The sequence below is a fragment of the Biomphalaria glabrata genome, chromosome 1, assembly GCF_947242115.1.
Source record: "Biomphalaria glabrata chromosome 1, xgBioGlab47.1, whole genome shotgun sequence".
Lineage (NCBI taxonomy): Eukaryota > Metazoa > Mollusca > Gastropoda > Planorbidae > Biomphalaria > Biomphalaria glabrata.
This window is the reverse complement of record NC_074711.1, coordinates 34,190,633-34,214,554: the sequence shown is the minus strand read 5'-3', so window position 1 is coordinate 34,214,554 and position 23,922 is coordinate 34,190,633. Positions and strand designations below refer to the sequence as shown.

At 34.1% G+C, this 23,922-nt stretch overlaps 1 long non-coding RNA gene across 1 annotated transcript; it reads right to left on the bottom strand.

The window, feature by feature from the left end:
- Window positions 1–17,087: 17,087 nt before the first annotated feature.
- LOC129926811 (uncharacterized) lies at window positions 17,088–23,922 on the bottom strand. Its single transcript, XR_008778562.1, has 4 exons — window positions 23,807–23,922; window positions 19,975–20,104; window positions 17,519–17,634; window positions 17,088–17,359 (listed from the first exon to the last, which is right to left on the bottom strand). It is a non-coding gene; the product is annotated as an uncharacterized LOC129926811 (long non-coding RNA).

Sequence of the window (23,922 nt, the reverse complement as noted above, 5' to 3'; positions counted from 1 at the left end):
AGATAGGCGGGGGCGGGGGGTCTGAGTGACGTCTCTTGCATGGCCGACAAATTATATATCTCCTTATACCAGCATATAGCATTTGTACAAAGTTTACATCAACTCTCACTATGTCTGTCTGTCTGTCTGAAACACATTGTGTACACGTGATTTCTCCCACTTCGCATTCTAGGATCAAGTTGAAATTTTGAACAATTATTCTGTTCCTAACGAAAAACTAATCAATCGAAAAATTAACAAATTAATTAATTAATTTTGTTAGATATAAAAAGCAAAAAAATCGTACAGTCTTGAGATATATAGCTGTGACCGTGCAGTTTTTTTTACCAAATATAAAAGCTTGTTTTAAAAAAAAAAATATTTTGCTTGTTTGTTGTTTAAGGTACTGTTGTTCCAGCCAGATTTTACTTTCATTTATTACAATATATAAGACATTTATTAACAAAAAACACTTACATTGAGTAAAATATTAAATCATTCTGTCGCTTAAAACTTTAAGGTCCTTTTTAAGAAACTGCATTAAATCTTCGTCTAAAATAATCCAATCTCTACCTGACGTTTACACTGCCAGCGTCATCTCTCCCTCAGTCAATAAATATATGTACAGTAACTGCAGGAGAGAAATACAAAGTTTGGGCTCTGAGCAAAACTGAATACAATTTTGTTTTCAGAAATAATTGAACTCGAAGCGTTCTTAATTCTAATTGCACAAATTCTAGATAGATAGATAGATAGATAGATAGATAGATAGATAGATAGATAGATAGATAGATAGATAGATAGATAGATAAATGGATGAATAACATAAATACACACACATACATACATACATATTCTAAATATTTTCCTTCAGACTTCGGAGACATAAATGAACGAAGAGTCTTCGCTTTTGTCAAAAATAGTCGTATGCTATTTTCATCCTGTCTCAGATTTTGTCGTTTTTTGATATGGTCTTTGTAAGTGATACGTAAACACCTTTCATACCATTTCGATTCCATGTCTAGTAAAAGTAAATTTAAAACTAACGCGTAGGGTTCAACGAAACAATTGAGAACACAAGAACTAAAATAGTCTCTCTATATTTTTTGGTTGGCAGCAAGACACAAAGGCTCGAACACGTTTTCTTGTTGTTTTTTTATATTTTTATTACAATTAAATTTGTTTGATATTCAACAAGAATATCAACAACAAAAAATAACACTATACACTGTAAGTATTATTATTTGCAAAACGTTAGACCGTACTTTCTGCTATGTAGGGCGGCATGGACTGCTTTGATGTCTTCGAGGTTGTGTTTGGCCTAATCATTTTGCTGTTCGACATGGCCCTTTGATTGCACTCCCATTTTTTTAAAATACTTTTCTCCCCCGTCTTTTAATAGTTCCCCAAAAATTTAACCAAAAAGAGGGATGAGAGAGGTTAAGTTAGAAAACATTGATATAACGCAGCAAAAAAAAAATAGGCGCGACAATTAGCTCTTTGACAATGCTTAATAGAAAGTAACTTTAACACATACACACAGCCTCGAAATTGCAAGCCACCCAACTTATTCACAGCTCTATATGGGTAAAAAGCTTTACTTTCTGCGATTTGAAAAGAAAAAGGAAGTTTCTTTTTGTTTATTTGTAATAACATAGATCTAAAAATACTACACTGAAAGCATACAAAAAAAAATATTTAATTAAAAAATAAATCTAGATCTAAATCAATTTTTATACAATTATAATTAATGGCAAACTTATGCTTAGTATGAAGTCATTAATGGTGAAAATTATTACAATAATTACAAAAAAATTATATTGCGCTGTAACATCCGATATTAAATGAAAGGAGATTTTTATTTATTTTAGGCTGCTATTGTATTGTTTATAGTTTTCAGACTACATACATGTATAAATAGAATACATGTAATCCTACGAATGCATGCATCCAGTTTTCGATGCGTTATCAAACTTTATATATTTTTTAGAGAATTAGCTTTACACCTATAATATAACTTATGGGCGTAGCCGGGAGGGGAGGGTCTTCAAACTATCACTTGCCTCAGACCTCATTGTCTGAAAGGGAAACTTACTTACTGCCCCAGTGCAGCCAAATTAAGCAAACCACAGTCACCAAATTTCATGAGCGTAGCCAAAAGGGATTTTGTGGTTTCCCTTCCCCTTCAATACAAAAACTAAAGCATTTTACCATTTTCTACCAGTCACTGGACTCCATTGAATAACACATTTGGTTTTTGAATTTTTTTAGCGGAAGAGTAGCAGGCTAATCGCACTTTAGATACCTCAGAATATGCATTTTTAAAGCTTAAAATAACGGAAATAATGCTTGGTTCTGCGGCTTCGCCCCGGACCCCACTGAGGGGAGCTCACAGCGGACTCCCTAGCTGCACTTTGGCGGTGTGTACTGTCTTTTCACTAATTATAGGAAGAGAGTATTCTAGGCTAGAAAAAAAACCTTTGAAAGAATTAAAGATCAGAATGTAATGAAGATTAACTACATTTACACACACATTAATATATATATATCAATTGCGGAGTTGGGTAAAAATCCCCCCCACACAGAAAATATATGAAATGCCATTTGTGGGCCGGTTTATATGTAATGCCCGGCCGATATACCCAGTCCGCCCCTGTTGGAGTGTCTCTATAAACATAAATAAATAAATAAATAAATATGTATGTATATATATATATATATATATATATATATATATATATATATATATATATATATATATATATATATATATATATATGATCTTGCTTTCTATAAAACTTATTTCTAGTAGACATGATCTTAAGACCCCTCTCTAAATGTTTCATTATAGAAGCAGTCGTAGTGTTTTAATATCCCGCAAGTTGCAAACATAGGCCGACATATTCCAAGCTAGAGCCGCTTTGAACGTTTCAATCATGTTCTGGCTGAGGAAAATTATTATGGAAATGTAATGAAATCACCACCGACATCCCTTGACAAATAAGGACACGCCTCCCTCCCACGCCAACACACTCGCACATGTCAACACACATACACACAGCAACCAGCTCACGCTTACATCAAGTTTAACCTTTCCCCCACCTCCCCAGGCCACACGTTCCTCTCTCTGCCCAGGTCAAAGCTGGCGCCATTCACTAGCCCAAAATGAAGCCTTTTGGTGTGAGCGCAGAGTCAGCGTTGAATTTCCAATCACGACCTAAGCTAGACGCTAATGACATTACTTAGTGGACGCTTACGACCGTCAGTAGTGCATCTGTCATGTCACATTGCTAAAGAAATGCTGACATCCACTTGACAGAAGATTAGCTTCAACCATTTAGAGGCATTAAGGATAAATACAAAGTTGCACACGTGTATCCGAGTGCGTATTAGAGCGCGTGTGTAATGTAGTTGTTTTATAGTTATAAAGGCTTTAGGATGATGCCCAACCCTGTCCCTCTAGTAGTCTACTAGGACTCGATAGAGATCTTCCCTTATCTCTTAAACTTTTTCTTTATCTCTAAGACTTCTTCCTTTATCTCCTAAACTACTTCATTTATGTCATACATTTCTTCCTTTATCTCTTACATTTCTTCCTTTATCTTCTAGACTACTTCATTTATGTCATACATTTCTTTCTTTATCTCTTATACTTCTTTCTTTATCTTTTAGACTTCTTTCTTTATCTTTTAGACTTCTTTCTTTATCTCTTAAACTTCTTTCTTTATCTCTTACATTTCTTTTTTTTATCTCTTATATTTCTTCCTTTATCTCTTAGGCTTCTTTCTTTATCTCTTAGACGTCTTTCTTTATCTCTTACATTTCTTCCTTTATCTCGTAGACTTATTTCTTTATCTCTTAGACTTCTTCCTGTATTTCTTAGACTTCTTTCCTTATGTCTTAGACTTCTTTCTTTATCTCTTAGACTTCTTTCTTTATCTCTTAGACTTCTTTCCTTATCTCTTAGACTTTTTTCCTTATCTCTTAGACTTCTTTCTTTATCTTTTACATTTCTTTCTTTATCTTTTAGACTTCTTTCTTTATCTATTAGACTTCTTTCTTTATCTCTTAGACTTTTTTCTTTATCTCTTAGACTTCTCTTTTTATCTCTTAGAATTTTTCCTTTATCTTTTAGACTTCTTTCCTTATCTCTTAGACTTCTTTCTTTATCTCTTAGACTTCTTTCTTTATCTCTTAGACTTCTTTCTTTATCTCTTAGACTTCTTTCCTTATCTCTTAGACTTCTTTCTTTATCTCTTAGACTTCTTCCTTTATCTCTTAGACTTCTTTCCTTATCTCTTAGACTTTTTTCCTCATCTATTAGACTTCTTTCTTTATCTATTACATTTTTTTCTTTATCTTTTAGACTTCTTTGCTTATCTCTTAGACTTCTTTCATTATCTCTTAGACTTCTTTCCTTATGTCTTAGACTTCTTTCTTTATCTCTTAGACTTCTTTCTTTATCTTTTAGACTTCTTTCCTTATCTCTTAGACTTCTTTCCTAATCTCTTAGACTTCTTTCCTTATCTCTTAGACTTCTTTCTTTATCTCTTAGACTTCTTCCTTTATCTCTTACATTTTTTTCTTTATCTTTTAGACTTCTTTCTTTATCTATTAGACTTCTTTCTTTATCTCTTAGACTTCTTTCTTTATCTCTTAGACTTCTTCTTTTATCTCTTAGAATTTTTCATTTATCTTTTAGACTTCTTTCCTTATCTCTTAGACTTCTTTCCTTTTCTCTTAGACTTCTTTCCTTATGTCTTAGTTTTCTTTCTTTATTTCTTAGACTTCTTTCCTTATCTCTTAGACTTCTTTCCTAATCTCTTAGACCTTTATCTATTAGACTTCTTTCTTTATCTATTAGACTTCGTTCTTTATCTCTTAGACTTCTTCCTTTATCTTTTTTATTTCTTCCTTTATCTCTTAGACTTCTTTCTTTATATCTTAGTCTTCTTTCTTTATCTCTTAGACTTCTTTCTTTATCTCATAGACTTCTTCCTTTATCTCTTTAATTTCTTTCTTCATCTCTTAGACTTCTTTCTTTATATCTTAGTCTTCTTTGTTTATCTCTTAGACTTCTTTCTTTATCTCATAGACTTCTTCCTTTATCTCTCTAATTTCTTTCTTTATCTCTTAGACTTCTTTCTTTATTTTTTACATTTCTTTTTTATCTCTTACATTTCTTCTTTTATTTTTAACATTTCATAGACTTCTTTCTTTATATTTTAAGACTTTGTTCTCTATCCTTTAGAATCTACCTTTATCTCTCAAACTTCGTCCTTTATCTGTCAGACTTTGTCATTTATCTTTCAGACTTCGTCGTTTATCTCTTATACTTCTTTCCTTATCTCTTAGACTTCGCCGTTTATATTTCAGACTTCGTCCTTTATCTCTCAGATTTCGTCCTTTATCGCTCAGACTTCGTCATTTATCTTTTAGACTTCGTTCTTTATCTATCAGATATCTTCCTTTATCTCTTAAACTTCGTCCTTTATCTCTTAGACATCGTCCTTTATCTTTCGGTCTTCGTCATTTATCTTTCAGACTTCGTCCTTTATCTCTTAGACTTCTTTCCTTATCTCCCAGACCTCGTCATTTATCTTTCAGACTTCATCATTTATCTTTTAATCTTAGTTCTTTATTTATCAGCATTCTTCCTTTATCTCTCAGACTTCGTCCTTTATCTCTCAGACTTCGTCCTTTATCTCTTAGATTTCTTTCCTTATCTCTCAGACTTCGTCCTTTATCTCTTAGATTTCTTTCCTTATCTCTCAGACTTCGTCCTTTATCTCTTAGATTTCTTTCCTTATCTCTCAGACTTCGTCCTTTATCTTTTAGATTTCTTTCCTTATCTCTCAGACTTCGTCATTTATCTCTCAGACTTCGTCCTTTATCTCTTAGATTTCTTTCCTTATCTCTCAGACTTCGTCCTTTATCTCTCAGACTTCGTCCTTTATCTCTTAGATTTCTTTCCTTATCTTTCAGACTTCGTCCTTTATCTCTCAGACTTCGTCCTTTATCTCTCAGACTTCGTCCTTTATCTCTTAGATTTCTTTCCTTATCTCTCAGACTTCGTCATTTATCTTTCAGACTTCGTCCTTTATCTCTCAGACTTCGTCCTTTATCTTTCAGACTTTGTTCTTTATCTATCAGGCGTCTTCCTATATCTCTCAGACTTCTTCCTTTATCTCCTAGACTACTTCATTTATCTCTTTGACTTCTTTCTTTATCTCTTTGACTTCTTGATCAAATCTTGCCATCCAATTAGCGCTATTGCATTAGTTCAAAGAATGCTAAATATTTGTGGCAATGCTTCTCTTTCTCTTGATCTTGACTCCCATTTCAAAGATGACATCAATATAAATGTAGCTATGATTTCTTATAGTTTTCAACAAGGAATATTGACAAAGAATTGTTACATCTAGATCTAAGTTATAAAGTGTAACAGCTCGGTCTATCGTCGTGCTGTAACCTCAATGTGACCCCCATCCAATGTTTTACTGTCGAGGTTATAATATGGGAAAGTAAACTTGTTTCAGTATAGTTCCCTCCCCTTTCCCTTATCAAGTTATTAAAAGAAAGATAGTTGTGTCTTTTGCTTATAGGGTAACGTTTCTTATAAAAATACAGACGTTAATTTTTTTTTAAAGATGTTTTTGTCATTGACTCAGGCAACCCATTCCATGCTCTAATAGAAAGATGTTTTTGTCATTGACTCAGGCAACCCATTCCATGCTCTAATAGAAAGATGTTTTTGTCATTGACTCAGGCAACCCATTCCATGCTCTAATAGAAAGATGTTTTTGTCATTGACTCAGGCAACCCATTCCATGCTCTAATAGAAAGATGTTTTTGTCATTGACTCAGGCAACCCATTCCATGCTCTAATAGAAAGATGTTTTTGTCATTGACTCAGGCAACCCATTCCATGCTCTAATAGAAAGATGTTTTTGTCATTGACTCAGGCAACCCATTCCATGCTCTAATAGAAAGATGTTTTTGTCATTGACTCAGGCAACCCATTCCATGCTCTAATAGAAAGATGTTTTTGTCATTGACTCAGGCAACCCATTCCATGCTCTAATAGAAAGATGTTTTTGTCATTGACTCAGGCAACCCATTCCATGCTCTAATAGAAAGATGTTTTTGTCATCGACTCAGGCAACCCATTCCATGCTCTAATAGAAAGATGTTTTTGTCATCGACTCAGGCAACCCATTCCATGCTCTAATAGAAAGATGTTTTTGTCATTGACTCAGGCAACCCATTCCATGCTCTAATAGAAAGAGGATTTGTTTGTCCTAGCATTTGGAACAAGGAATGTGATTGTGGAAAAAAAAATTAGTTTAAAATTCAAGTAACGGTTTAGTTTTATTGCAGTGCATGATCTTATCCTGTGATGGCGAAGTACTAACTAAAATAAATCATGACTTTTCCTTTCCTGAAAAAAAAATCAATAGAATAAATAGTATTAAAAAGTTAACTGACCTATTATATTTATTATAAACTAGGCCTTAGTTTGTGTATTATCTAGTGAGCTAGAGAGGAGGATCCTAGTAATGGAATAGAGATGCTACATAAGGATCCTAGGTATCACATTCAAAGACCGCATCACAAACCAAGAGATTAGAGACAGGATTACTGCAGCGATTGGACCCCATGATGACCTGCTAATTTCTCGTAAAAAAAACGCAAGCTTTAAATCTATAGCCATACTACAAGATCTTCGGGGCTCACAAAGACCTTTCTTCAGGAAAAAGAAGAAGAGACAGACATAGTAAGCGATGGGAGGACATTGAAAGAGGTTCTGACTAAGTCTTTAGTCTCATGTCTACTCTGTGCTTAATACTAGGCCTACACATATTTTGTGGAAAGTGTACATATACTCTATTGTTTGTCTAGCAACGAGATGTTGTTAATGTTGTTATTAATATATTGATATCTGAATTTGAATCGAGTCCACCTAACTTTAATTTAATACCTTTAATTTTTTTTTTGAGATATGGGTGGGCGGGCGGTGAGTTGGGATAGGTGGCAATTATCTAGGCTTCAATAACCATGAGATCCCTCATTAAACGTTGAACATCTAAACAGTTAAACCTTGCTTTTGTAGTATGTAATAGGTTAACTCTGCTCTATGCTACTAATTGCCCAGCTCTGTTCAGGCTATTGACCTGTTTGCTGAGGGGAAAAAAAAAAGTATCACGTGATACATTGATTGTCGCGTCATGTGTCATACTTCCGTCATCTCCGGCTCTGCCCCCCCCCCCCCTGTTGACCCTGCTATTACTAATATCTTTTGAGACTAAGACATTGATAGTGAAGTCTCTGACATAATCTCCTATCAGAATCAATAGAACTAATCGATATCAGTAAGTGCAGCTGAAAAGTAATCAAATATTAGTCTGTTAAATAAAAAAACAAACAAACAAAAAAGGAATGGACAGTTTGTTCGATGTTGAAATAAATTCAAATAGCTGCTAAATCTTTGAATGAAGATTTAATAAGAATCTGACGTCTGACTTTATTTTTAAAGTTTCCTTTCTGACTGATATCTTAATAATGGATTATTGACTGCCTGATGATTGAATTAAGTTCTAACAGCTGATTGTGGAATCAAATAAATAATGTCATATCTCTGTATGATCTTTGTATTTGAGTGCTAGATTTGATGTTATCGTAATGCTACGGTGAGATTATGTTGATCAGACAATACCTTTCTGATGTTGCAACTTAGTATAAGTTTCTACTTTCAAACGATTACTGAACACTCAAAAAATATCTATTAATTAAAAAACGAACATCCTTCAACAATAACTACAAAGCATTAATTCTGAAACTAGGAAGGACTCAACTAAAACACTGTACACTACAATCTAACTAACCAAGTTGACTGTCTTCGTTCAAGCTCTCAACTGACCATCTCCGTCCTTTCAAATACTTTCCTATCATCTACCTCGTACTAGATTTGGAAACAAAAAACATAGCTCCTATTTGGTCATGGAATTATCCTCCCGCAACTGTTCCAAGAAAGCACACTTTTGTTCTGAAAACAGAAATCTAAAAATAAACTTAATCTACCAGCTGCTTTATGTTACGTGACACTTAACTCTTTCTCTCCGTAATTATTTACCACATTCTGGTGAAATCAACGTTGGTATCGTCAGTTAGGAGAGAAAGAGTTAAAAGAAAAGGCTGATCTTCGAATGCAGTTGAAACAAAAAGTGGCCTGGTGTTTATATGTATCATTATTTTATTATATCTCCAGGGAGGTAGTCCAACTAAAGTGTATATCTTTCTTTTTTTTTACCTTTATTGGTATTAAACTCATGAATAAAATTTTATTTTTTCAACAATAAATAACTTTTTTTGACAATATACACAGCACTCGATTTAATGGAAGACATATGTAAAAAGCATAAACGAAATACTATGATCAAGCTACTGAACAATTTGAACCAGAAACACAACTCGCCTAAACAACTACTAGCGAAGCAGGTCGTTCTGTCACTGGTACTCTACATGTTCTATTACGTCAGCCTATCTCATCCTTTCACCCCTTCTCTCTCTTTTCTTACTCCTGGTTAAATCCTAACATAATCAGCCAATAGTAGAACAAACACAGACTACATGACACCAATGTAAGTAAACGATTGCTTTGGTTTTGAAGAGGAAAGTCAGATGATTGTGTTTTAAATAAAGGTCACAAAGCTGTCTGGCTATTTCATAGAGTGGCTCATACTTTTCTTAATTGCTATTAAATGTCATTTTAAACATGATAATTTAAGCTGTACACATTTTCTACTTTGTATGTATATGTTATACTATTAAAGAGTAAACCATATTTTCTCTGTATTCAACAGTAGACTATGGCGTCTATATGTTACTGTGAAAAGAAGTGTCCATCCATTTTAATATTCGGCTCTAGTAGAGGCCAAGTAGAGGCCAAGTAGAGGCCAAGTAGAGTAGAGGCCAAGTAGAGGCCAAGTAGAGGCCAAGTAGAGGCCAAGTAGAGGCCAAGTAGAGGCCAAGTAGAGGCCAAGTAGAGGCCCTGTTAACTCCGGAAACATCTTCACCAGTGTCTCAGCACTCCTCCAAGATCTTAACGGCTTTTATTCCCAGAACTATCCCACTTCTTTTTTTTTTAATTTAGTAAAATGGAAGGTTGTGGGAGCTCCCACACACAGACACATAAAAACCCTTTTACTTTGATTGAATATTCATAACCGCTCGATACTGTAATTCAAAAGACTGATCGTGTCAGCGATGTTCTAGTTCAGAAATGGCTAAATTATGTTCCCATTTACAAGGACGAACTGAATGCTCACTGATTCAAAGAAGGAACAGAACAAATAAGAAAAAAAGTGTCGTTTGAGGGTGGGGGCGATAGAAGCGGCGGAAAACTTTTTCCCCCAAGCGATGAGATTCACATGCTGCTTAATTGCTGCCACACAAAAAATGTATTTAACAAAAGTATATTTATGGACAAGTACTGTTCTTGGCTCAGTCCTGGGAAAAATCCTCGTGAGATATGCTAATGCCAACAGGAGCTCTTCACATCTGGAGAGGAATTGTCATGTACACATGACATCAGGGTGACATTGCACTGAGTAAAATATCTTGCTGAGTTTTGTTTATATCGTGTAACTAGTTGTTCAAATGCTCTTTGTCTGAAACTTTCAAAGATAAACCTTGAAAGATAAACATTGAAAGATAAACCTTGAAAGATAAATATTGCTTGTTGTGTCACTAAAACAAATTTGGATGAAGAGAAAGACAAATTAGAACAAAGTGTTTTAGGAGTAAAACAAATACTCCTTTCAAAATGTACTCTTTGGTGAGAATAATAAGGATGAATTTCGTTCAATAAATTAATGCTTATAAAAATATTTCTCTTTGTAATTAAATGCCCAAAAGTTTACAGGCTAGTTGTTTATGTTTATGTTTAGTTGTTTTAAATATTGTTTTATTTTTTTTTATATATAAAGTAATTATTACTGAGTGGTTAGACGCTTGGCTTCTGAACAGAAGGGTGTCTAGTTCGAATCGCGGTGAAGACTTGGATTTGATTTGGGATTTTAAGGACGTAAGCAGTAATGGGAAGCTGAATTACATCTATGGAGTGGTTTTCATTGCGCTTGCTAATTGACACCACATGAACAGTCGACCATAGAAACATGCGAGCTTGACATCCCCCCCCCCACCACCACCACCTCAAGATCACAAGATTTCAAAGGTATTCCTTTTTTACCCTAATATTTACACCATTGTAAAAAACTGTGTAAGTAAGTTTTATTTTGCTAGACCTAACGCTAGTTCTTCCTATTGATGCTTCTCCTACCAAATAAGCCATGAATTGAAGTCTAAAAGCATTTGTGAGTACGAAATTCGATTATGACAAAAGGCTTTACTGACCTTTCAGTATAAGGCTAATATTTATTTTGATAGGTCCTTTTTACGCAAATAATGCTAAATCAGAAGGGTAAAATTAGTGTTATGTAAATGAAACTAAAAGATTCTAGAATCGCATTAGCGAAGACGTATTAAAATGCCTTCCTCCAAAGTGCTTTTAATTCGATTGCCTCTCACGAAAACAGTATGAATTGTCCTGCTAAAAAGCTGAAAAAAAGTCACTAAATTTAGTATTTTAATTTTTAAAATTTTTGTAATAATGTCCCTTTTTTAAATTAATAATATTTGATATTGCTTAAGACTTTTACTTTATTGCCATTGTTTAAGACTTTTTTAATTTCATTTTGATCATTACCAATATTTGTTATCGATAATTAAATATTGAACTGTTCATCTCGAGATTTCTGTATTGATTGATCAGTGCTTTGCGCTAAGCTCTACAGGAGTCAACGTTGGTGAAATTAATTAAAGTGCTAGACGCTATTATTATAACGATTTACTATCATATACATAATCATGTGAGTATATTTGATTATGTAGATATACATATATGGATGTATATATTCAATTTATTTATTGCTGTAAATTAAGAAACATATTGTAGGCTCAATGCGCTTTGTCAACTTATATAAACAAACAAGTGTTACAAAAAGGACCATTTTTTGGTCAATATATTAGTTAGCGTGACAGAACTTGCATAGTGTAGCAATGCATTAGTTTAAAATATAATTTATTTTGACAAAAATCTAAAATCGTTTGCATAAAATGTGTTAAAAGTATGGTAAATAGTCATTTCCCTTACTATATAGCCTCCCGTGTTTGTTACTATTAATAGTGAATAGTTGTAACAATGGTGTATTTTTATGAAAAAAAAATGCTTGCGTAGTTGATTTCAAAAATAAAAATTTTCGCTTTCAGAGAATAAAAACGTAGCCGTTGCATCAGAACTTTGAAAGGTCTAAAATACCATGATTTCGGATTTTCAGTACCTTTTCTAGTTTACGAGATCTAAACGGGACGGACGGACCGACAGACCACACAAAACTAATAGCGTCTTTTCCATTTTCGGGGGCAGCTAAAAATGATATTTACTTAAGGCCCAAATTCAGCTGTCTCGTACCACACACCCAAATACTTAAACACACGCACTTATAAACACGCGCCATGAGTGAGTACTATTTTGTTTATTAACCCGAGCCCAGAGTCTTCCATTTTTTTTATCGAGTAGATAGTGGTACTGGGTGCACGTCTCATCACTCGTGAGTTTATAAGTTCTGTGCACTCACTCACTGGTGACGTCAGCTAAGCTGTTGATCAGAGCTTCGTGATGAGTTCCTGATAAATTTGACTGAGCTTACACATCGAACTGTGCCCTTCGAGCCCCAATCACCCAGGACCTATCCCGCGTTATAAACCTCAATCTTCATAGTCACAACACTTGGATGTGTCTCTGGCACGTAGTCATTGAGCGTGTGCGTACAAGTAATTAACAAACATTTTAGTTATCAATATTTGGTGTAGTCCCATGAAAACAAACGTGACTATCTCAAAATGAAAGTGTAGATCGTTGGGCGATTACAGAAGTATAGTCTGCCTTTTGATTAGCCAGAATTTTCAGCTGGTGAGTGCTGTGGCGACAACGAGGAATTGTTTAGGTAGTCTTTGTCAACCACTGTATCAAGTTATTTTGACGTCTTATAGATTTTAGGAAGCACAATATTTGTAGGTTGCGTTCATAGTAAGTGTACGGGGTCAGAGTAAGACGAACAACAGAAACTTAGAAAAATGAAACTGTAATGACCCAATAGTAAGACACATAGAAGTTGGGTTTAATTGGGGATTTCCTTTTTGACGCGACGGTACATTAAAACTTAGAGAGACCTCTTGTAGTAACACTTAAGAAGGGACGTGTTTTCTTGAGCTGACGACTTGGACTGTGCCCTTCTTATTTAAATAATGATGTATTTTAAAAAGGCCGGATTAACGTATTTTATTAATCTGTTATGAGAGTGTGTATGTTCCAGAACTTGCGACTACAAACAGAAACATCTCAAGTCATATTAGTTTCCAATTCAAGACAACAGAAATAGTAACACCTCCCTCAACAAAACAGCGCATTTTCTGACAGTGAAGCATTAGAAGGATTTTGTCGAGTGACTCTCTCAAGACAGAGGAAATACAGGCTCATCTAGATCATTATTTGGATGGCTGCCTGGTCATATGGTATGCGCTCTAGACTGTCGACTCGATGGTCCCAGGTTTGAACCCTACCTTTCTTGTGGAGTTTTGGGCAAGGGTATAATAATCTTCAAGTCGGAAGCAACATCAGAAACTTGTCAAAGAAATAAACATTTGGATATTCCCACCGTATCGAATAAGTGTTTCCTAAACTGTTGTACACGTCATTTCCGGTAATGTTGTATACGTCATCTTCACCCCCCTCTCCAGTAGCTTTCCTATTACTTCTGGTGTGTAGAGTGTTTTAAGGTACAAAGAGAAGAACTACACTGACACACAATTATGTCATACATCAAATAAATAGTTTTGTTAAGCATTTGTTATACATTGGGGGCAAATCCATAAATTCAAAACTTTTTTTGGTGTATTCGCTCTACAGAATTTGAAAGTATTTAAAAGACGAAGTACTCAAATATGATAACTTTATCGCACTTTTCAGTGCTGTAAAATCAAAGTTTTCAATTTTTTGTTTTTTTTTTAGCGGCCCCCGAAAGGGGAAAAGACGCTATTAGTTTTGTGTGGAATGTCCGTCCGTCTGTCCCGTTTAGATCTCGTAAACTAGAAAAGATAATGAAAATCAGACATCATAATATTTTAGACTATTCAAAGTTCTGATGCAACGGCTACTTTTTTCTTTTCTGAAAGCGAAAAATCTAATTTTAAATCATTTATGCTAATGGTTTTAGATTTTTTGTCTTTTTTTTTTTTACATTTGTATTGCTAAGTTAAGTAGTTCTATCATACTAGCTACTACGTTTACACACACAAAAATGTTTACATTATTTTATAGACTAAAAATCTATTTAGTATACATATAAGTTGGACATGATTGAAAACAACAATTAATAAGTAGTTGTTCATATTATATCGTGAACAGCATCTACATAACACGAACTGTGGAACATTAAACTAAACGGAAAACATTTTTTTTTTTAAATATTTTTTTCTTGAGGATTTGAATGAGAGATTGATCCTTTACAAAACAATTAGATCAATTAGATATTCATAATAAAACATTAGTTAGTCCTGGTTCACATCTAACTTCACATTCACTTTCACCTGTCCTTTGGTCTGCTGGACCGCTGTGGCACCACACAAGATCTGTCAACCTTTTTTTCTCCATTATTTTCTGTCAGTTGTCTTTAATAGAATTTCATTCTGATGTTCATTCTGAAAATATTGAGACCAGCCTTTTTACCTGCCTGGGTGGACCACTTCTGGGGCTGATTTTGAGTTTGTGTTTCCACACAAACTTTCTTTGTAACCTTGTTTTATTTATTTTACTTTCTGTATGACGTTCTTGATTATTGCATGTCTAGTCTATTTATTTCCAAATCTATGGCAATCTTCTTATTTTGAGGGGGGGGGCGTTGTAGAGTAAAAAGTAAAGTAGCAATAATACATAAGACAGGGGTCTAGGTAGTTAAGTGGTTAAGCGCTTTGTTTCCTAACCTGGGGTCCTGGGTTCGAATCTCGGTGAAGACTGGGATTTTGAATTTCAAGATTTTTAGGGCGCCTCTGAGTCCACCCATGTCTAATGGGTTCTTGACATTAGTTCTAGAAAAGTAAAGGTCATTGGTCGTTGTGCTGGCCACATGACACCCTTGTTAACAGTGGGCCATAGAAACCTTTACATCATTTGCCCAAAGATCACAAGATTTTAGATTGGGGACCTGACTTTAATTGGGAAAAGTAATGGCGGTTGGTAGTTGTGCTGGCCTAATGACATCTGCCCTATAGGTCTCAAGGTCTGAAAGAAAGTCTTATTTTACTATACTTCTTATTTTATTGATTTATTTTGACTCGTATTTTTCCCCTTTCATTTTATCGGAAACTACATTATCATTCAAGTCACTTTCTCTTTTTGTTTCCTTTCTTATTGTATTTGATTCTTCAAACAACATATAAGGGATAATAAAACTCTGAACCCTTTAGACGCGTATGGTTGTTACGCCTCTAAACACTAGAATTTTAATTCCATTTTGTATGCACTCATTGTTAAAAAGCTCAGCACTTTAAGGGGTGTGAACAATAAGCTGATTACTGTGATTAACTTTCAGTGGGAAAAGCCCAAATAGATAAATATATATTGTAATGGAATTTGTGCCAGGAGATGATTTAATTCTAGCATCATGACATTGCCAAGTGTACAAACTATAAAATCTGAAAATGTTTTTTTTCCCCTGAAATCTCTATCTAGATCTAGATGTTTGACATTACTCACAATAATTCTCTTGGTCAGCCTGGTCTAGTTTCAACAAATTTATTGACGGGCTTCAGGGGATGGCGAGCCCAGCCAGTCAGCCCATGTGAAATGAATTGACCACCGAGGCCATAGCAATACCTCAGTTGTCACGGGGGAAGACTTACTAGAAATGAGCATACTGGCCAACTAGCCGGCGTGTCAACGTTGGGGAAAACAGACGCGCACACAGTAAGACACAGATTTTCTCTTCTGTTTTTTTTTTGTCTCTTTATCCTATCTCTCTCTCTCTCTCTCTCACGCTCTCTCTCTCTCTCTCTCTCTATTTCCCTATCTATGTGACTCATGTAGGAAACTTGCTCAGCGCTCTAGAAATCTAAATAAATTACCCCAATAATATTACTCACGTGATAACATTGCGGGGCTGTGATGTCCAAGCTGGAAAGGAAGAGCCCGTCGTCCAGAATACTTAATGGCTTTGGAATGTAAGTTCAAAGTGACCTAAATCCTAAAGAATTGTACAATAACGTTTAACTAAATGTAAATAATTTTGTTCTGTGCCTAATTTCTTAAAATGGAATTCCCCTGACAACGATGTAACCCTCTCCACACAAATGTACACAAATATCGCAGACTGTTCACTCTGAATGACTTGATAACTTTAGTCCAGGTTTGTCCAGAACGAGAAGTACGTAAAGCATTCAATAGCAGCGTTCAGATTGATGTGATCCATTAAGTTTGCCCCTTTTAAGATGTACACATCGTTAGAGAATAGTAACTATGTTACTAAACGTTGACCATACACTCTCAAGTATAATTAATTAAAACAAATAAAAAATACAAATTAAAACGATTGGGCTTTAAAAAACTAAATAAAAGAGGTCAATTTATTATTATATATTATATTGATTATGTATTAAATATTATTTGTTACTAAGCCAATGTTTGTGTTCTATTATTAACGAGAGTATAATGTGACCAGCACAACGAATAGTTGCGTTTAAAACAAATGTTGAATTTTTTTTTTCGTTCGAGCATGGTAGACTTAAACTGAAAGTAGTCTCTGAGATTTATACTCAAGCACGTCAGATTCAAAGCCACTCATTGTAATCCACTATCTAGCTTTCTCTCTCCTTGCTTTGACTTTCTCTCTCTCTCTCTCCCTCTTTCTCTTCTCTCTCTTCTATCAAAAGTAACTATTTAATGTATGTTCCCAAACATCAGCCATTTATTTCATTCAATATTATTACCTTGGCCGAACTAGAAGAGAGCACCTGGTTGCATGCGGCTTCAAAATGAGACAGATGGAGACCACAAGAAAATCCGCTGCCAAGGACAGAAGCAGAAGGCAAAAAGAAAATCTTAATCAACCACTGGCGGACAATGGTTATGTTTGCCCTGAATGTGGCAAAATATGTAGGTCATGATGGAGCTGCGTAGCAACGTGAAATACTGCATTCCTTATAAATCTTCGGACTCGAAGAAACACCTTATTATTATTTGTAGTATTGATCTTATCATCAGTTTCTAGATCATAGAAAGACAAGTTGAATGAAAATTAGAAAAACTTTAAAACAGTTGTTGGCACATTAGTATTCATCTTTTTGGTAAATTAAATATTTTACAAAAATTTAACTATGTTAAAATATAATAAAAATACATTTTGTTAATTTTTTAAATAAATACCATGCGCTCTGGACTGTCGTTCCATGGTCACATTCGAGTTATGCCTGCTGCCATCTTCAGCCTCTTCTGCAGAAAGTTTGGCAGAAAGTTTGGCTAGCATGGAATTATCTTCAAATCTAAAGGAAAATACGAAACATATAAAAGAAACTAAAGCTTACAAATACTTTTAGTTGCATTAATATTTTACAATAGTCCTTCCCTGAACAGACCCATAGTCAAATCATCTAGTTCACCTAATCAATGAACGCAAGGCTAGTTAATAGTTCCACTCTGGACCTCATTTGTATTACTTCCTGGCATTATGGACATCTTGTACATTGGCTGCAAATCTTTTTGGACTGCTCACCAGTCTCTGAAAATTCGTTTGATTTCCTGTTGTTGTTGTTTTACTAATATCTTATTGCTATTACCGGAAGTGGTGATGGATATAAATCTTCACTACCTATACTTTACTTTCGATGACATGCGTCTCTACTAGCTTCTGATAACCAGTCTAACTCCTGGGCTTCTTCTTCCTCATTTCCATTATTATGTTGTACCGTTCAGATCAGGGGCAGACTGGGTGTTTCTATACAATTTGGCCCATACATTGTATGCCATAATATGAGAATCCAATCAAATATGTCCTCAAAAGCATTATGTAAAGTTTAATAATGTATCGAAAGTATTTTGCTTTATAAATAAGTTATTAGACGATTTTGAGACTATATGATAATCATTGGAATGGTAAATCTCGAAAACTAATAACCTGGCAGAATTTAAGTAATTTGTTAACATGAATGACTAAATTGACCTAGGATAAAGCGTCTTAATATCTGCTTAGAATAGCTTCTAATTGGGAAGAGTACACTAATTTTGTTACGCTAACCCGACAGCTGATGATAAAAGTAGCATAAAAAAAAAAGGTAAATTAGGTAAGCGGAGTATATTGAAATGTTTAGTTATTTATTAATTAAATATAAACATTAAAAACTTTTTGTAAAAAAAAATCCATTATTGAGAATCGAACTCTGTAGATTTGACATGAAAAGCCAATATTCTACGCAAGTGCCACACAACGAAATACTTTAATAAATTAAAAATAGATGGCATCCTTCCTAACAGTTATCTACCTTTCAAGCGTGGTCGAGAGGCAGCACGGAAAACCTTCTCCTAGATACCCCCTTCCCCCACCGGTCCACAAATGTGATTGGACCAAAGCGCTCTGAGCATGCTATAAGCATGAAAGTAACGCTATATAAAAGCTATAATTTTATTTTTTACATTTATTTCAACCTAAGGATATATCTTTGTTATCTTATGGCCTCGAGCCTGTTCATTCATAAATATTGTCATTATAACGTTGGTGAATCTCTAGCGCTTGCGAGAAAACATTCATAATTTTACTACATTTTTTTCTCGTACTGGATTCTAGCAATAGTTGCCCTATATCTCATTTATCTTCTGCTCCTATTTTCGATTCCTTTTGCATTTTGATTTCAATTAACACTGTTAAGGATTATAATTATGATTTGTGAAGGACCTCGTAAAGACAGAAAAGGGGCGAAGGAGAGCAACTGGACGTAAACAAAATTAAATTTCTTATTTCTGGGAGGAGAGGCTCATTAGAATTCGCTGGCTACCCACATAGGAAAAAGAAAACCCATTATCCAAACCACTGCAGTTTGGAGGCTATACACGTAAACACGTATCTCCGAGAGTCAACCCTCAGAAAAATCAGGAACCGGTGAACCTTAGACAGCTTGCAGCACGCAGTTCTTCTACGCCCTGGCAGAGCCTGCGACGCCGCTGAGGCCAAACTGTATCGCCACCTGCCGTTCATTTTGACACATGAGTTGGGTGAAGAGTGTTATGGCACTATTGGAAATATGGCGCGAAACGTTATTTGTTTCATAGAAAGGGAAAGTTTTGCTTACAGACTGTGACGGGTTTATTAAAAAAACAGGATTAGGAGTTTAGGAAGTATAGCGAAAGTAAATAGAAGACTTTTGGCAGCTCTAGAGTAAGGTCGGCTTTAGTTTCTGAAGTAGATATTTAGATAATACGACATTCGACGGTTCCCTTCATTATGTATAAAACTTTGACATCGTTTATCACCGTCGACTACCTTTATAGTGTTGGCCTGTCTTTTTCCTTTTTTTTTTAGTGTTATCTCCGTTTAGGCCTACAGCACAAGACACAGCGTGGAAGGGCCAAGAGGGAGGTATTGAATTCTGGGCGACATCGTCATGGCCAGGCTTCCAAGATAGATGGATCCACTGCTGCTTCGCGACTGCAAGTGCTCTTATAATGTATTATCTTATTGAGCTCTTATTTTTTGCCATGCATATTTTTTTTTTCGTTTACCCATTTCTTATTTTTGTTATCTTATCATTTATTCTGAGGTAAATTAAAACCCAGATTAAAACCCAGACCTCAATGAATCAATATTGGGTCAATATTTTGTTATTACTCACTTGTTTGTTGTTATCCTTTCAATGGAATCCTCTTTACAGATTATCCCGTCGCTAAGTAAGCCGACTACTGGCAACGTTTATTCAAAGTTGTAGTTTGTAGCCTCGAGTGAAATGTATAACTTTAGTAGCTCTGTTGAAAATAATAGCTTCATTTCTTTTATTATATTTTCGATTTTAATACTATTTCATGTAATGAAGAGATGTAACGTGTCCAGATATTTACCTTGTTTGAAATTATTAATAACATAATTGAAACGAATGTACTTCTAAGTTGAACTAAGAAACAGATAATCTTAACACTAAGTTAGATCAACTTTAGATCACAAGGTCAAAAAGGAACTGCTTCGATGTTGTCACATAATATAGCATTTCAATACAAAAACACACAAAAAAGTAACTCACAAATAACAACATAATAGGGTTTGTTGGACTAGTCCGTTTCCTTTCTTTGATTAAAAAGTATTGGGCCGGAAGTCGCTTTTTTCTCTATATATCTTTGTATTTTTCAGTTCTCTTTTTAAATTAAACTGACATTATTATGCTATCATTTTAAGTGTACCTGATAGAGAAAAAAATACTGCACAAAAATACGGGTAGTTGGGATATAACCCGATAGAGGCTATAAAAAGAAAAGACCTGAAACTAGCGCGTGAAACTACACATTTACAGTACATTATTTGATGAGTATTTTACCCAAGATCTGTGTTGTTTTTTTAGAACTAGCTTATTTCATGTACCCGGCATTTTCCGATACACAATTTCATACACAAAATAATTGTTGAAAAAAATTGTAGTGTTTTTAAACTTTAAATGATTACTTAAAAAGATGTTACTCTAATCAATTTTGAATATTATTTTGTTATGAATGTCACTGTTTATTTTGTGTCTGTTCTAGTTTCTTAAATTTTTCTTGAGTAAAGGGGTCGTTTTTCTCCTAATGGGTATACCTGATTTCTCCAAGCAGCCTTTGTAAAATATTGGTCCTAAAAATGCTATGTTTATAAACGAAAAATCGCATGGCTGCATTATGATGAATGTACGTGTTATTTCAATATATTGTATATTACTAGGTAACTATAAATAACCGCATAAATAGATGTAAGTTTAATTTTTTTTTCTGTTAGATAAAGTCATATGGCAAATTTTTGTTTATATCCTAATTCTAAAAAGGAATAATAATAGAATTATGCAGTAAAAATAATCACTATGTTTTTCTTTTAATAGTTTTGAAAGTCTAACTGAGTTTGTGTTTTTGCAGATGTAAACAAGCTACACTATGAGTCAGTCCATCTCTTTTGATCATTTAGAAATGAGTGTAAAAATGTAGGCTTCGATATTTTTAGCCTGAATTTAAGAAGTTACAAAATCAAACAACTAATATATTGCCTCTTCCATAAAACTTTGTACTTAAAAAATAAATTTATCCAATGCTCGAAATCCTGCTTGTATACTTAGGCCCTATTTAAATCGATCCGGTATCAATGTATTAAGTAGCGATAACCCCGCAAAAAAAATTAAATGAAAGAAGATTGAGATATACATATATTTTAGTGACGGTACGCACCGGTACGGGGTACCGGCACCTTTTTTTCAATGTCGGGAAAAATTATTACTTTTCTTGTAATTAAACGTTAATTGTTAATTTATTATTAGTTGAAAGTTAGGCAATCTATCACTGAGTACCGGAGCCTCTTTTTTATTTTTACAAAAAAAAAAGCACTTTATATACTTTCAGCCGACATGCCGTATTATTAAAAACACCTCTATGTGAACTTCTCAATCATCTAGTCTTAGACAGTCATTATTTTAGACTAGATTTAAGTAGAGTCTAGACCTAGATTTAGTAGGCCTATTATTTAAAAAAATAATAATAATCAGTCATTATAGACATCATTCGCAATTTTATTATTAGGTCTAGGCATTGAAAAGTAAATCTATTAATAAACTATAATAGATCTAAGTCTAAGTACTAACTTATTAAATAAGTCATTATAAGTAGAAGTATTATAATGAATATTGTATAGATCTAGATTGACTAGATTATAGATAGATCTATAGATAGATATCTAGTTTAGTAGATTAAGTATAGAGTATAGTAAACGTATTATTATTACAGTATTATTAGATCTATGTCTTATGTCTATATCTAATAATCTAATAATTAAAAAAACTTTATTAATATCTAGACTTTTTTTCTAATAAAAACTGATGGCTGCCTGGTCGTGACGTTTGAGCGCTGGACTGTCGTTCGGATTTATCGATGGTCGAGGGTTCAAATCCTGCCCGCTCCCATCCCCCGTCGTCCTGCGGGAGGTTTGGACTAGGAAGTAAACTATCTTCAACTCTGAAGGAACATCCGAAACATGTAAAACATTTTATAAACAAAACATTTTACAGACTATAGGCATAGCATAGGCTAGACTCGCCAATCTAGTCTCAAGATAGAATCTATACTATTACTAGATCTATTCGATTTTTATACATAGGATCTAGACTAGAATTAGATTATAGATCTAAATATACTAATGGAGAGATGATATGAGGTGTTAGCTAATAGCGTTGCACAAGAAACAAACCTGGGTTTTTCTAAACTCTAATACTTGGTATGTAATAGTAAAACAGCACCTACCTAAATAAATCGTAACTAGCAATCAAAATCCTATATTTATTGTAGTATATATAGGTCTGTGGTTGTATTTTATATAGCCTTCGTAACTTCTTCTTCTATAGAGAAATGACTTTTGTAATTTCTTTTACTGAAAATTGGGCTATTCGCGTCTGACACATATATAATTTTTATGTTCAGCAACAGACCCTATTGAACAATGAAGTGTTTCTTTATTTTTTTTTACACAGCTTTAAAATCGCGCATTGAGTGAGGGTACTCAGACCAATACAAGGGGCAGATCAGATGAGCCCAGCGGTTACGACTTCATTTTGCTTTGCGGTCAGACGATTCTAGTGGCCATATCTTCAGGCTTCCAATCTTATCTTCTAATTATTTGAGAAGATTCTCAAAATTTCTTTTTTTTTAATATTTCATTTTCCTGGGAAATATATTAACATACAGTAAATGTTAAGTAAATAGAGACATTTTTTTTGTATTTTCAAATATAAATGATTACTTGACAGATTTTTGTAAGAATGTATCTACTTAGGAAATACTAGAAGAGTTTATGTTGACCCAGCTATATAAGCTTTTTTTTTTTCTGGTCCAGAAAAAGAACAACGCAGACACGGCTTTAAGTTAAAACTTGATGTGCACTATTCGTTTAAATCTGGCTTCCTGTTACCTCATTATCTCCATTGTATTCTCAGAGTGAACAAAGACGGTTTGTGTCTAGACAGTGATAATGGGCAGAGAGAAAGTTAATCGTGCGATGTCTATAACTTCCTTTTATCGTCCAAAACAAAAAAAAAACACTTTAATTTTACGTTGTGTTGACTGCAGGGACCTGATGCTTAGACCTGGTGTTAGCTATGCATTTTGTTTTTGGTGTCTGAATTGAATTGTAGTTATTATATTCGATCCGTCAATTAAGAAGTCAAGCTGACACATTTTTCGGACAAATCAAATTCTGCCATAAAAAAAAAACGGCATCCAAATGACATTTTGACTAATAAGTGTCATTGAATTTATCACTTTTCTTTAAATATCCTTTTAATAGTAAGCACCATTATCATAATACAAATTTTCTATCTATCTATCTATCTATCTATCTATCTATCTATCTATCTATCTATCTATCTATCCAGCTGCATATCTTTCTGTCTGGTTGTGTATTTTTCTATCTATCTATCTAGCTATTTAGCTAACTATATGTCGTCCTACCTGCCTGCGTGTTTCTCTCTCTCTGTCTCTCTCTATATATATATTTATACATAATATACAAATATATTTTTTTGTTCGTCTGTCTGTCGATCTCCCTCTAAAACATTATTTATAAT